Consider the following 15,058-nt stretch of genomic DNA (forward strand, 5'->3'; position numbering starts at 1 on the left):
ACATGCCGCGGAGCAACTGGACCTGTGAGCCACAACTACTGAGCCTACGCATCTGGAGCCTGTGCTCTGCAACAAGAGAGGCCACGACAGTGAGAGGCCCACGCACTGCGATGAAGAGTGGCCCCCGCTTGCCACACTAGAGAAAGCCCTCGCACAGAAACGAACACCCAACACAGCCAAAAATAAAAATAAATAAATTAAAAGAAGGCTCAACATTTAAAAAAAAAAAAACTACACCAACCAAACTGCCCAATAATCAGTGAGAAAGAACAAGGGAGAAAAGATACACTATATAAAGAGGAACAAACATAAAGATGACAGATTTCTTGTCAGAAACAATGCAAGCAAGAAGAGAGTGGAGCTTTATCTTTAAAATGCTGAGAGAATTTTTTTAACGTCAATCAAGAATGCTACACGCAGTGAAACTATCTTTCAAAAAAGATGGTAGAATAAAGATTGTTTTTAAACATACAAAAGCTGAAAAATTTCATCATCAGCAGATATGCACTATGAAAAGTGTTAAAGGGAGTCTTTCAGACAGAAGGGGAAAAGTTTGATGACATAGAAAGCAGAAAATGAATAGAACTACAAGAAAAAATAGACTAATCCACAATTTTTTATAGTCAGAAATTTAAAAATCCCTCTGTTAATAGTTGTTAGGTAAGAAGACAGAAAATCAATAAGGATTTAGAAGATTTGAAAAATACTGACATGACCTGATAGATGTTTGTAAAACATTCCACTCAACAACAGCAGAATGTGCATTCTTTTCAAATGAACATTTACCTAGATCATTTTCCAGACCATAAAAAAAGTACAATAAATTTAAAAGAATTCTAATCAAGTTACATTCTCTGACCACAGTGTAATTAAGTTAGCTAAACAACTGAAAGATATCTGTAAAATTTCCAAATATTTGAAAACTAAGTAACACAATTTTAACAAAACCATGGACCAAAGAATAAATCAAAAGGAAAATTAGACAGCATTTCTAACTAAATAAAAATGGAAACACCCCATTATCAAACTTTGTGGGAAGCACCTAAAGCAGTTAGCAAACTGAAGCCTGTGGGCCAAAGTCTGCCCATCAGGTATTTTTGTAAATAAAGTTTTATTGGAACATAGCTGCATAACTTCTTGCATATTGTCTCTAGTAAACACAGAAAAGGTTTGCTGAATCATGACTTAGAGAAATTTATAGCATCAAATGACTGTCCTGTTATAGTATTGTAGCCCAGAAATAACCTTTGTTAACATTTTTATCTATGCCATACTGGAAGATGGAGGTTCATTTCTTGGGTGCAATATTTAGGGAAATTTCTCTGGAGACCAGGTCTGGGGATGGGAATGTGAATTTACCTTTGAGAAGATCATAATGTTGTCTCTAAAGGAAAAAGTTGTTTGGGGAGACATTTGATTTCTAACATGATGTACTTAAGGCTCTGGATTAGTACTGGGTATTCTAACTTAGTTAAGTCTTTAAATGTGGTGAGTCATATGAATGTATTGTTTAATTCAAAGATATTTTTATTGGGAATAGAAACATGGTGGTGAAGTATGACACATCAAAGTGTGTCAAGCTAATTAACATTAACATTCATCATCTCATAGTTATCTTTCCTGTTGTTGTAGTAAGAACATTTAAGATCTACTCAGCACATGGATGGACCTGGAGACTGTCATACAGAGTGAAGTAAGTCAGAAAAAGAAAAACAAATATCACATATTAACGCATATATGTGGAATCTAGAAAAATGGTACAGATGAACCAGTTTGCAAGGAAGAAAGAGAGACACAGATGTAGAGAACAAATGTATGGACACCAAGGGGGGAAAGCAGGGGGTGGGGTTGGTGGTGGTGGGATGACTTGTGAGATTGGGATTGACATATATACACTAATATGTATAAAATGGATAACTAATAAGAACCTGCTGTATAAAAATAAAATTCAAAAGCAAAAAAAAAAAAGTATCTATCATCAGCTACCTGAGAGAATGTGAGCAATAAAGGGAAATTCAAATAAAAAACAAACAAACATTTTTATCTATGCCATATTGGTCACTTTTGTTGGACACATTAAGCTATTAATATTTTTACAAAATTGAAATCATATATGTATATATATGTTGAAATATATATTTTTGAACTCTATATAGAATTCCATCATACAGATATTCCAAAATTTTTTTTGTTTCCTATTCTTGATTTTATTTCTAATTTTTTATTATTAAAAATAATGCTAAGTTTAACATCTCTGTAGATAAATCTTAGTGTGTATCTCTGTTTTCTCAGGATAAACCCCTAGAAAGGAAACCTCTGAATTACCGGTTGTCGATTAACAACTGTTGTGCAGATATACTTCTTTCTATTCTGTTTCATTAATTTACATGTCTACACTTATATCAATACCACTTTGTTTTAATTACTGTAGCTTATATTTAAGTCTTCAAATAAGTAGTATGGGGCTTCCCTGGTGGTGCAGTGGTTGAAAGTCCGTCTGCCGATGCGGGGGACACGGGTTCGTGCCCCGGTCCGGGAAGATCCCACATGCCGCGGAGCGGCTGGGCCCGTGAGCCATGGCCACTGAGCCTGCGCGTCCGGAGCCTGTGCTCTGCAACGGGAGAGGCCACAACGGTAAGAGGCTCGCATACCGCAAAAAAAAAAAAGTAGTATGAATTATTTTTTCAAACTTGTTTTGCTAATCTAGGTCTTTGGATTTTCCATATACATTTAGAATCATCTTGATATTTTCTTTTCAAGAAATTGATGGAATTTGGTTGGGATTGCATTGCCTCTATAGATAAATTTGGGAGTATTGACATCTTAACAATGTTTATTCTTCCAATTCATGAACACAGTGTACCTCCTCATTTATCTAGGTCTTTAGTTTTTCTCATTAATGCTTTGTAGTTTTCACTGAACAGATCTTGCATTCTTCTGGTTAAATTTTTCATATATTTTGATGTTTTGTAAATGGTATGACACAGGTTGTAAACAGGTATATGTGAATACATACATGTATTGAGCCATGACTTTTTTTCATGTGCAGCATAATCCAACCAACTGAACTAACAGACAAAAGAATGAAAGAAAAATAAGTCATACAGTAGATAGCACTCTAAATTGTTATAATTGTTAGACAGAATATGTGCTAGATCAATGGACATGGAATCCTCTAGAAGATGAATATAAGTAAGAATGGAAATACTGTCTTTCTGCTTTGGGTATGGTTTTAAGTTTCTCATGTTTAAGAATTAGTATAAATTACTAGGTGTACAACAGTTGGGTTAGAGATTATACATATTTGAAATTTTAATAACTGTAGGCACTAATACAGATGTATGTAGGGGATGTTCACTGTACTATGGTTTAAAACTGAAAAAAGTGGAATAATCCAAAGGTGTGAATAGAAAGGGTTGTTTGAATCATCTTGGGCAGAATTCAATGCTTCAAATACCTGTTTTCTTCAAAATAAGTATTTTACAGAGGCTAGATATTAACTCCAAGGATATACTATTTTTAAAATATTTTGGCAACTCAGAATTGTAGAACACACTCTTAACTAGATTCCATTAAGGACAACAGTGAATCTTTGATGATGGATTGGAACTGTGATAAAACCAACTGTCGTTCAGAGTCAAAACTGGCAAAAAGGAATGAAAGCGCATTCTAAGTAAGCCACTGGTTAAAATTTTATGATTTTTTCCACAATTTATAAACTGGCTCTGAGGAGAATTCTATTATAAATATAAAAGATTTGAACTAACATTGCCATAGGTTGCCTAGAACTAAAAAATATCTCACAAATAAATTACTAATGTGAAACAGTATGGTGTATCAGAAAGAGCACTAGACTAAGAAAAGGTAAATCCAGATTTTATTTTCAACTCTGACAGCATATACATGCATGAACATGGTATCTGAGATCCATTTTCCCTAACAGAAGAATAGTCAATTCAATTCACCAGTTCCCAGTCCAGCTCCTCACCAGAATTCCTTTTGTTGCAGATAACTGGACCACGCCCTGAAGGTTCTGGTTTAATTACTCTAAGGCAGGTGAGTCTCAGGAATTTGCTTTTTTTTTTTTTTTTGCGATACGCGGGCCTCTCACTGTTGTGGCCTCTCCCATTGAAGAGCACAGGCTCCGGACGCGCAGGCCCAGCGGCCATGACTCACGGGCCCAGCCACTCCGCGGCATGTGGGATCTTGCCAGACCAGGGCACAAACCTGCGTCCCCTGCATCGGCAGGTGGACTCTCAACCACTGCGCCACCAGGGAAGCCCGGAATTTGCATTTTTAATGTCCTATATGATGTTTTGTGGCAACAAGTTTGTTGACAGGCATTTGGGGCTACTGGAATAAATCTTCAGGATTCTTTCCAGTTCTGAAGTCCTATGATTCTGTTAAGGCAATGAAGAAAAACTGAGATTCTTCATCACTTCTAAACAGTTTCTAATAATCATAGTTGCTGCTGATTAGAGTAAAAGGAAGATTTCTTTCAAATTAAGAAAGAATTATTGAAATAATGAAAATAAGAATCCTTAATATCAAGTAGTTAGTGCAAGTGGCAATGAATAAAAAAGCATTCCATTGTCCCCTGCTCTAAAATTCTTAAAAATATTGACAATTTTCCATTCCTTCCTTTAGGGAAGAAGAAGAAAAAAGGTGAACTTATTTGGAATTCTATGTACTTTGCCCTTTAGAACTAGATGGTGTTACTGAAAGCAATATGGATCCTAGCACATTACAATATATAAATATCAGACCTGAATATAAATGTGCAGTGCATCTTTGGCCTTTGGGATATTAAAATGCTCCATGAGCCACGAACACACATTAAGTTAAAAAAAAATAAAAGGTGGCCCCTCTAAGTTATGTTATGAACCCACCAGGAAAGAACAATGTCTTCTTTGACATCCTCTAGAGAACACTTTGCGTACATTGAAGTTCAATAGCCATCCAATAAAAAAAAGTTCACAATATTTTTGATCATGAATTAAGTTATGCCGAAAACTAGTACTTCAGTACTATTTGGTATTTGATAAGGAAGTAGACATAAATTTGATACTATACAGTATTTTACTCATAAACATATTCAAAAATCTTTCTGTATCTCTTGTAATTTGTAGTTTATGTAATTAACTCATTTAATCTGTAAAATGAGTTTTTAATCTTATTTTAACTGAAAGTTTATATATTCAGTTCATGTATAAACTCATTTGGTCACTTACTTACACATTTTTTAAAAATCTACTCTTTTTCTTTCTTTTTTTTTTTTTTATACAGAGCGTCCCCACTTCTTTTTTCTCTTTTCTTTAATCATCCCATATGTTTTTACCAAAGGTATCTCCACCCCTTGCCTCACTGGTCATTCTTTTATACGGCCAAGAAGCATCTATGTCCCCAGCTCCCACTGCATCACTTTCAATACCATGACAGTGACTATTACATTTCCATCTCTCTTTCCCAAAGTAGTTTTATTATTTCCTACTACAGGCTTGTCTGCTTTGATCTCCAAGCCAGTCCCCATGGACACTTTTCCTTTCGCTGGTGTTGGGCTTCTCACAAGCTAGCATTTTATCATGGACAGCCTTATCTTCCCAGCTTCTTCATTCCTTTTATTCAAGGCTCACCTCCCTCAAGAAAACTTCCTCAACTTGGAAAAGCAAATGCAGTCACACTCATACCAGTCACTTCTCCACTCTTCTCCCTTCAGCTAGTATAATAATGACATGAGATAAGACTAGGCTTATTATTACACTGAGAGCCTACTTTGCTTAAGACGTCATCTGAATCTCAGGATATCAAGAGGTAAAACACAATCCTTGACAAAAAGTAGTTTAAAATCTATTTGTGGGAGAAAAGACAGGGAGGGATGACACTAATGCAAAGCATAAGCTAAGTCCAAATTAGTAGAACAGACAGGAATGTATAGGAGAGTCATAGTTTATTCACAGCAACTCAGATATACTGCACTGTGTGTACACATACACACACACAGAAACATGACTTTTCTTTAGCTGGTTTCATGATGTTCTGGTGCTTCTGTTTTCACTCAGCAGCAAAACTGTTTCAAAATTACCTTGCCCATTTAATATAACTCAGGCTTTTCTGATTTCACTCTAGGTAAAGGCTGTGTGGGGAGAGTTACTACACAGACGTATGTGCTCTTTCTTCTTCTCATTTCTTTCCCCAGTGATATCTGGTCAAAGAAGTAACTTTTGCAATCCCACAGCAGCAAGAAAGGGCTCAAGTTTTCTTGTGAATGTCACTGCTGGCTCTCTCGGATCTACAGCTGGGCTCATCACTTCTGGTTTGGGGGACTTGGCCTCTATCCGGCTGCATCGACCAAGAGCAACACTGCTCTGGAGTGGGCAGGGCCTAACAATTGGGTCTAGAGAGGTGGTCATCTTCCCCACTGACTGGGCACCCACTTTGATGACACAGCTGACACTCTGAGACTCGAAGTCCTCCTTCCATTCTCCCACTTTAAGTGCGTCCCCTGAGTTTTCTTGAGGTTCTTTCACCCCAAGGGAATTCCTTCATAGGCACACTGACTCAGTATCAGATACCTTTTGCTTGTCCTATGGTGTCACAAAGGAAATACTGGGTAGCAATTATGTCTTACACGGGCCCTGGACAGCCAAGAGAGGGATAAAGGGGTAAGGAAGAGGAGAGAAAAGAGAGGGAGACTCACCAGGAAAAACTGCAAGGACTTTAGTTTGTTTATTGTGGGGTGGCAAGGAGGAAGTTACAAATAAGACAGGGCCACATCAAAAATAGTCCTGTATGCCTGGCTAAGGATTTTCGAATTTGTCCCACATACAATGATTTTCAACAAGGAAGTACATCCACTCACAGAAGCACAGGGGTAAACTGAAGCTCAGGCGTGGAAGCTATGGATTGTTAGTTGTGAGACTAAAGTGACAGGGACAGGGAGATCCCCTGCTGCAGCACAGGATAGAGTCACCTTCTCTCAACATTGCATCATCACTACCTGAAGCACAGTAAATATTTAAAAAAAAACATTTTATTGAATAAATGGAATGAATAAATGATGGAAGTAACAAAATTTCACCAAAAGTCCTAAAGAGATTGCTCTTTAAAACATTCCATGGAGGGGCTTCCCTGGTGGTGCAGTGGTTGAGAGTCCGCCTGCCGATGCAGGGGACACGGGTTCGTGCCCCAGTCCGGGAAGATCCCACATGCTGTGGAGCAGCTGGGCCCACGAGCCATGGCCGCTGAGCCTGCACGTCCGGAGTCTGTGCTCCTCAGCGGAAGAGGCCACAACAGTGAGAGGCCCGCGTACAGCAAAAAAAAAAAAAAAATTCCGTGGAAAACTGGGCTCTAGATTCAGAGAAATGGTGAACTTTGAGGGAATGTGAATACACTGAGACTCGTGTTAAAAACTCGTATAATTTCTAGGGTAAAAAAGTCACATCCGGTAATATTTCAGGGTCCTTGAATAGGAGCTGTATGGTTGCAGCACTAAGAGCAAGAGGCTTTATCCCACTTATAGTTTAAATCTATTGGGAGACCCTTCAGATTGTTTGCTAGGTGTAACGTGTAACCAGCTGAAACCACTTCAGAATAGAGCTGCCTTGCTCAGAGATGGCAGCAGCAGCAAGCAGAACTTTCCAGAACGAGAGCATGCAGAGGAGTCCCTCTACTGCCCATTAAGTCACATTACTCTTAGTTTCATCTGTTTTCACGCCCAGGGATTCCAGGTTGAAACAACCTTATGAAACACTTCGGTTATTTTAGTAACACAATGCACAGGGCCATCTAATTTCATGTGAATCTATTTTGAGGCTTAATCATTAATTTTCAAATATTAAAAACATCTAATGAAAATGTATGTTGAGTCTGTATCATCATATAATCATTGGGGTGTCTGAGTCATGACAGTGAAGGCTTATATTATAAACCCTCCCCCAAAATATGCAGAACCCTTTCTGCAACCAGGTGCCTGGTATTTTACATACATCATTTCATTGTCCTGACAGCCTACATAATAACTATTATTAACTCCATTTTACAAGTAAGGAAGACAAGGAAACAGCCTCAGAAAGCTTAAATAACCTATCCAAAGTCCTTTTTAAAAAAAATCTGGGAAAGGGCTTCCCTGGTAGCTCAGCGGTTAAGAATCCGCCTGCCAATGCTGGGGACACAGGTTTGAACCCTGGTCTGGGAAGATTCCACATGCCGCGGAGCAACTAAGCCCGTGCGCCACAACTACTGAGCCTGTGCTCTAGAGCCCGCGAGCCACAACTACTGAGCCCGTGAGCCACAACTACTGAGCCCGTGTGCCACAACTACTGAAGCCCACGCACCTAGAGCCCATGCTCCGCAACAAGAGAGTCCACTGCAATGAGAAGCCCGTGCACCGCAACGAAGAGTAGCCCCCGCTCACCACAACTAGAGAAAGCCCGCATGCAGCAACTAAGACCCAACACAGACAAAAATAAATAAAATAAAATTTAAAAAATCTGGGAAAGCCTATCTCACTCCAAAGTCCTTGGCCCACCTGTAGCAGCCTTTGAGAAAAATCCCAGGGTCACTGTTTTGGCAGGCCCTCTCTTTTGGAGAAGTCTTTAAATGGCCCTTTCATACTTACTGTTATGATCACTGTTGCTTTTCTGCTCTGAGCACCTATGCCCACTGTTCTGTTATATAGATGTGAAGATGAAATTGCTTCAGAAATAAGGAGATGCACAGAGGAATAGAATTGGAACGAGGTTTCTTTTTCTCGTGGCAGGAAAGCAAGAATTTGGGGATGCAGTATTGCATCTGAGTACTTTTTTTTAATGATTCAGCCCACTTCTGGTATTCTCTCCTCAGACCTGAAAGTCTGGTTCCAGTATCAAATGTTGAGTTTTTTTTTTTTTTTTGCGGTACCCGGGGCCCTCACTGTTGTGGCCTCTCCCATTGCGGAGCACAGGCTCCGGACACGCAGGCTTAGCGGCCATGGTTCATGGGCCCAGCCGCTCCGCGGCATGTGGGATCTTCCCGGACTGGGGCACGAACCCGTGTCCCCTGCATTAGCAGGCGGACTCTCAACCACTGCGCCACCAGGGAAGCCCCAAATGTTGAGATTTTTGTTGTTTGTCTTATCAGATCAAAGCGACTCACAAATACAGGTCAATCATCTACAATCTCTTTCAAGTTGTTGCTTTTGTTAAAGAAAACCAAGAAAACAAAACCACTGACTTGCAGAGGGTACAAATAAACAAAATAGAATTAGATTTAAAGAAAGGAAAATGGGCTGACACAAAAAAAAGTCACCCTTTTCAGAGTTGAGTCATAAACTTCACTAAATGTTCTCTACTGAGCTGAACTCCCTACAAAAGCTTTAAATATGTGGGGGCCAAAGGGCCACAAAATAAAATACACTGAGGGTCCTTTTGCTACTGAATCAAGTTCGGTTTGCCCTACACTCACCAAGCCAAAACGCTGAGACACTGAGATTTTCAGCAGAGAGGAGAAAGGGATTATTCGCAAAACACGAGCATCCTGATAGAATGGTAACACTTACTTAGAGAAGAAAAACATTTAAAAAAAGTTTTGTTAGCAAATATACTTGGGAAATACTGTTACAGAACCAGGTTCATTTTGTCCAACATGCAGCAAGGCACAATGCTGAGATGCGGAGGCTTGCAGCAAAGAGAGTTTATTTGCATGACAGAGAAACAAGGAGGCAGAAAAAGAAGTCGTAGATCTGCCTCCCCCAAGGCAAGGGCCTGGAGTATTTAGAGGATAACGAACTAAGCAGCAGGGCGGTCTAAGGCCTGGGGGCAAAGTGAGGGGCATGGGGGTGTGGGGAAAGGTGATTGGAAAAATGTGCTGTAAACAGTAATCACTGCTCTGTGCAGGTGTAACTAAGCTCTAGGCCTCTGCACATTCAAAACATGGAGGCACTTAGCATGATCTGAGGGTGGAGTTTTGGGCCCTGTGAGGTCAAAAGGTCACGCAGCAGACACTGGCGCATGCCCAGTTGGAGGGTCGGTGGTCCTATCCAGTCTTAACCAGCTCAGCTTGAACTAGACACAGCTGACTCCAATTCCTGGAAAACAACTCATGCCATGTGCAGTTTGGAGGATGCACAAGTTCTTTTGTAGCAACAATTACAATGACCTTGATTAGCTAACTAGGTGAAATAGATTTGACTAACGATTACCCATGGTTTCACATTACCCTTATAAATGTGCCCTCATCTTGGGACATTCCTATCTTAGAGACGGTATGTATCCATACGTGCAGGGGAAAACAACAACAACAACAACAACAAGCTGGATGGCTAATTTATTGGAGAGGGAGAGAATCAGGGATAGACCAGAGAGCCTGACGTGTCTCTAGGACAGAAACAGACATCCATCAAGAACCAAAGTCCTCTCTCTCTGCTCCTCACCCTCTCCCCTTTCTCTGTTTCTTTTCCACATGAGCAACATAAAGTCATCACAGGCCTGACTTAAGTTCAGGAATCCCTTAGACTCACTAGATTTGGCAAAATCCATTTCTACATACTGGAAAGAAGGAATCTGATTGGCCCAGGCCTTGTCCAATCATCTGCAGGTAGGTGGGCGGGGCCAGAACCAGCCACTCTGAGAAGGCGCATGATGGTCAGTCCCTCAAGCGTCCGAGCTCTCTCCCAAAGAGCCTGAGGGGCCCTTCCTCCTCCCGACAGGCAGAGTACATCAAGTTAATTTCCTTAGGAAGTGTATTCCGTTTACAATATGCTGTAATTAATTTCCAATGCTCAGACTAGTTTTCTTGTCATGTAAGCAGTAACCACTACACAGCAAAAGGATTCATTTTGGCGTAGTTCTTCAAAAGGTACACAGAATTCTTCAATCCACTCCCACGACCACCACCACAAATCCACCATCCCCCCTTCCTCCCTTCCTGTCTGTCACCTCCCCTGCAGCCTACAACAGAGATAACTGTAAACACAAAGAACATATCACTGGCCTGATAGCAAAGAGGGTAATAATACCTCCCTCTAGCTTTCTTCAAAAGGATATCGTTGCACAATGAATACACTACTGTTTATTGAGTACTTTGAGTTTCTTGGAAATAGTCACTGTATAAATACAAAGTACTATTACTGTTATCACCACGTTTAACATGTGGTTAATAGTGGAGAAGTTCTTTTGCAGTCCTAGCTGTAAATTCTTCCCTTCTTCTTTAAAGCTGTTCCAGAGGCTTTGAACAATGATACTATAGTAACAAGTCAAGTACATCACCGTGCCCAGTGAATAACACCACTCTTGATTAATGGCACTTGTTCAACGTCACACTGACAAAAGTATGAAGTGTTAAAAAAATAGAGTTTCTGCCTACTATGATTTTTTTTTCACTATTTAAAACACAGGCATTATCAGAGCTGAGTTTTTTTTTTTTTTAAGCTGGACTTTTTTTTTATTACCTTTTCGTCTATTCAGTTGCTGTTATATTTTTCATTCGACAAGTACTGTGCTTTTGTCTCACACTGGTGCTTGCTATCAGAGTGTTATCACTCAAGAGATCTGCTGTAGGATCTGCTAAGCATCTCCGCAATCAGCAAGCCGGGGGGCTACCCTAGCACAAGACCTCTACCCAGGGTGGAAAAGGAGGAGGGTGGGAAAAAGGAGGGCAAGCACTGCTGAGAGTCACACACTGGGTCACAGCTGACAAGGAACAGCCAGGTGCTGCGAATATCTATCATGGAGCCATCGGTAAATTGTAGGTGACTGGAGGCATACTTCACGGTGCTGTATCAGAGTTTATGTATTTTACTAACCTTATTTCATTGGGTTGAAGCTATACAGTTTTATGAGCCCCCCAATACTCTACTAGTTGGAAATAAATTCTTCCTCAGCTATATATCAGAGGATGACATTGCTGTTGGCCCATCTCTCTGAGCAAATGCTCTGCTTGTATTTCTTCTTTTTCTTTCAGCCTCGGGATAGGGTGCAGGGGTGTGGAGGTGGGAGTGTTTCTGCATGATGTGCGGGAAGGAAACAGCTTGTAGTTCAAGGTGAGGGAGGCAGTGCAACCCAAAGGCCAGCTTTAGCCTCTTGTCCCATCCCTGTCTTGCAAATTGTTCAGTCCACTGGCGATTTGAATGGTTAGCACGATTGTCAGCTATCTCTCCGCTCCAGCTTTTCTCTCTCCTGGCAGGAACTCTGGGACACAGACTTCGCAAACAGTAATAATAACTCTACTTTAGCTTTCACATTTTTGCAGTTGTTATTATGTCATCATGGTAAATGACCATAATTGACCCCCACAATGAAATGCTGCCAACATTCATATGAATAGCAACTGCAATCGTGCAGACTAGCAGTCATGTGCTTTGCAAGTAAAAATTGTGCTGAATAGCCGAAATCTCAGGTTCGTTTGGGGACCTGAGTATTTCTGAGTTATAATAGGAAATGATTTGTTTCTGAAACAGAAGAGTGCTGCATACAGAAACCTAAATAGCAGGTCAGGGTGAAGTAAGTATTAAAGGGAGATTTCCAGGATTTGCAGGAGCCCTTATGTCTTTGGGGGCTGATTTAGATACAGAGTGATGAGTCAGGAGACTCCACCTGAGCACAGAGATCTTGTAATTCTATTTCTCATCTAAAGGGCACACACAAAATACACACATATACACTCACACGCACGCAAAATTTAACCATCTCTACCATCACAGAGTTAGCATTCACCTTTTCTGACCTTCTCCAGAACTGGCATGCAGTAAGGATATAACAAAACAGTGAAGAAAGAAGTGGCAATGCCAAAATACATATCAATTCTCTGACTGTAACTGTGTATTTCAATATTGTGCTTGGATGCAATTCCAGCTAAATTAGCCTCGACAATTTTCAGCTTATTTGGTTGAGAAATCAAGATCATTTCAAGATGGTTGTTTCAATAAATGAATGAATGGGTGAATAAAGTAATGAAATCTCTCTATCTGATCCTATTTCTAAGGAACCTAGTCTATCACAGAATGCCTATGTTTTATTGGGCTTTTTTTTTTTTTTCTCAAGCTGGGCACCATGCCCTTAAATAAAACACGACCTAACACAGAAAGCAGGGACCTTGAAATTAGCTTTACATAGATTAATGCAATCTAAAGAAACCTTGCTGGTTCAACCATTGTCAAGCAGATCCAGTTAAAATTACTCACACAGGATTTTGAAACCTGTCCCAAAGTCTTCTCTTAATTCCTTCTTATGTTCCAGAAACAAACTTCTCTCCAGTTCTGCTCCTCTGCATAATGAGAACACCTTTAGGGAGAACAACCGGCAGCCTCACATCATTCTTGCTACAGAAACTAAGGAAGATCATGAACTTTTCATTATAATCAGATAATAATAGAAATTATTCAACTATTCCTGTGATTCCCAAATTATAGGGAAATTGAGAAAGAACTTTGCCTGGACAGTTTCTAGCATTTTAGATCAACTGTTTACAAGAGTAAGTTTCCTGTGGCTTCCTGCGGCACGAAGAGTTATCTCCCCAGGATGACCTAGGACAACCACAGGAAAAATACAGTTGCCTTTGGACCATTTCCACCTTTTAAAAAATTTTCCTATCCCCTAGTTCCCCTATCGATCAGTGACTTCATTTGCTCAGTGGCCCCTCAGAGGGGGTCAAATCTACATGGTGTCCACGACTCCTCCCCACCAACCCACGACAAGCAGATTTTCTCCCTTACTCCTGTCTCTCTCTCAACTCAGTCAAAATGTCCCCATTACACTAGTGTGGCAAAGCTAGATATTACCAGAAAACTTATTTACCAGAAAGCTTTTATGCACTGGGCTGTGAAAAGCTGTAACTCTCCTAACAAGTATTTTCAATTTTAAAAAGGAGTTTATTAACCCAAATGAATCTCTTATTTTTTAAAAGGATAGAGATATTTTGTTCAGGGAAGACTTGTCTACAAGACTCTCCTGAGTCTGCTCCGGCATGCTAAAAATCAGCAACTTGATAACCTATTTCTGAAAAGTTCCCTGACTTCAATTTGAATTTCAAAGTTCAAATTCAAGCATCTTAACGTTCTTAGTTTTACTCTAAGGTGAGTTAAAAACAAACAGAATAAAGGCAGAGGCATATAACTTTTCTAAATTGCATTTATTGTTTGTCTCTTTTTCTTCCTATTCTTACCAGAACAGGAAGGAATGACTGAAGGGCAAATAATCACCCCCTGGTTGGAGGCTGACTTACTGTTGGCCAAGCAAGGACTGGATCATCTCTAACTGGACTGGTCAGTCCCTGTGGGCAATAGAGGTGCTCCTCGTGGAATTTGCAAGTGGAGAAAAGTATGTGAAATTTTTCTTGCTTATGTTGAATTTTTTGAAGCTCGTGCATTCCATTATTAACTCAGTGTGGTGTTGTTTTGACCAGGGAACTGTTAGCCACAAGCCTGGACTACCAGCCTCTGTGGTCACCTCTCATTCCAGTGGGAAGGAGGCTTCTCTTTCTCTTGACTTGGCCATGGACTATCCCATCTACCTCCTCTGTGTTCTGAGTCTCCTTCCCTGACCAGTGATTCTTATTTAATAGCTAGGCCACTACACTAGTCAAATGTGCAAAGAAAGTTAAGCTTTCATTTTCTGTGTTTAAAAGATGCTCATTAACCCAAATGGCTATTGTATGTTTTAAATGTGTGGTCATTTTCTATAATTGAGTTCATCTTATCTCTTAAACACCCACTTATGAGTTATATGTGTGAGAAATAGTAGCTCTTACCACCTTACAGTTTCATATCTTTCATTTCAAGGTGGTCTATTTGGGGGTACATGCTTAGTCTTTCAAGGTTGTTCTCTTGCCCCTGAGTTACCCCAGGGTAGCACTAGGGTACATGGGAGGTGGGTTATGTTCCTTTGTGGGGCTGGGGAAGCGGGGGAAAGTTACGGACTTGCAGTCACAGTCCCATGTGTTGCACTCTGGATCTTGGAAGAATGTGGGTAAAAGTGGCTAAATCTCCTGAGACATCGTGTTCCCGTGGCTGATATTCACGGTCCATCAATTTGCTTCTCATCTCAAATACCCTATACTTTGTAACCTCTTCTTTCACGTCCCACAC

The 15,058-nt window shown here is 40.2% G+C and overlaps 1 long non-coding RNA gene across 2 annotated transcripts in view; it reads left to right on the top strand.

The window, feature by feature from the left end:
• The window catches only part of LOC132597000 (uncharacterized), a 145,249-nt gene that overhangs the window by 114,159 nt on the left and 16,032 nt on the right, over positions 1-15,058 (top strand). For both annotated transcript variants that reach the window (XR_009563282.1, XR_009563281.1), the window contains 2 exons: positions 1,633-1,693; positions 14,140-14,291. This is a non-coding gene — a long non-coding RNA (uncharacterized lncRNA). The remainder of the gene's footprint in view (positions 1-1,632; positions 1,694-14,139; positions 14,292-15,058) is intronic.

Source organism: Globicephala melas, chromosome 3 (assembly GCF_963455315.2).
Source record: "Globicephala melas chromosome 3, mGloMel1.2, whole genome shotgun sequence".
NCBI classification, from domain to species: Eukaryota; Metazoa; Chordata; class Mammalia; order Artiodactyla; family Delphinidae; genus Globicephala; species Globicephala melas.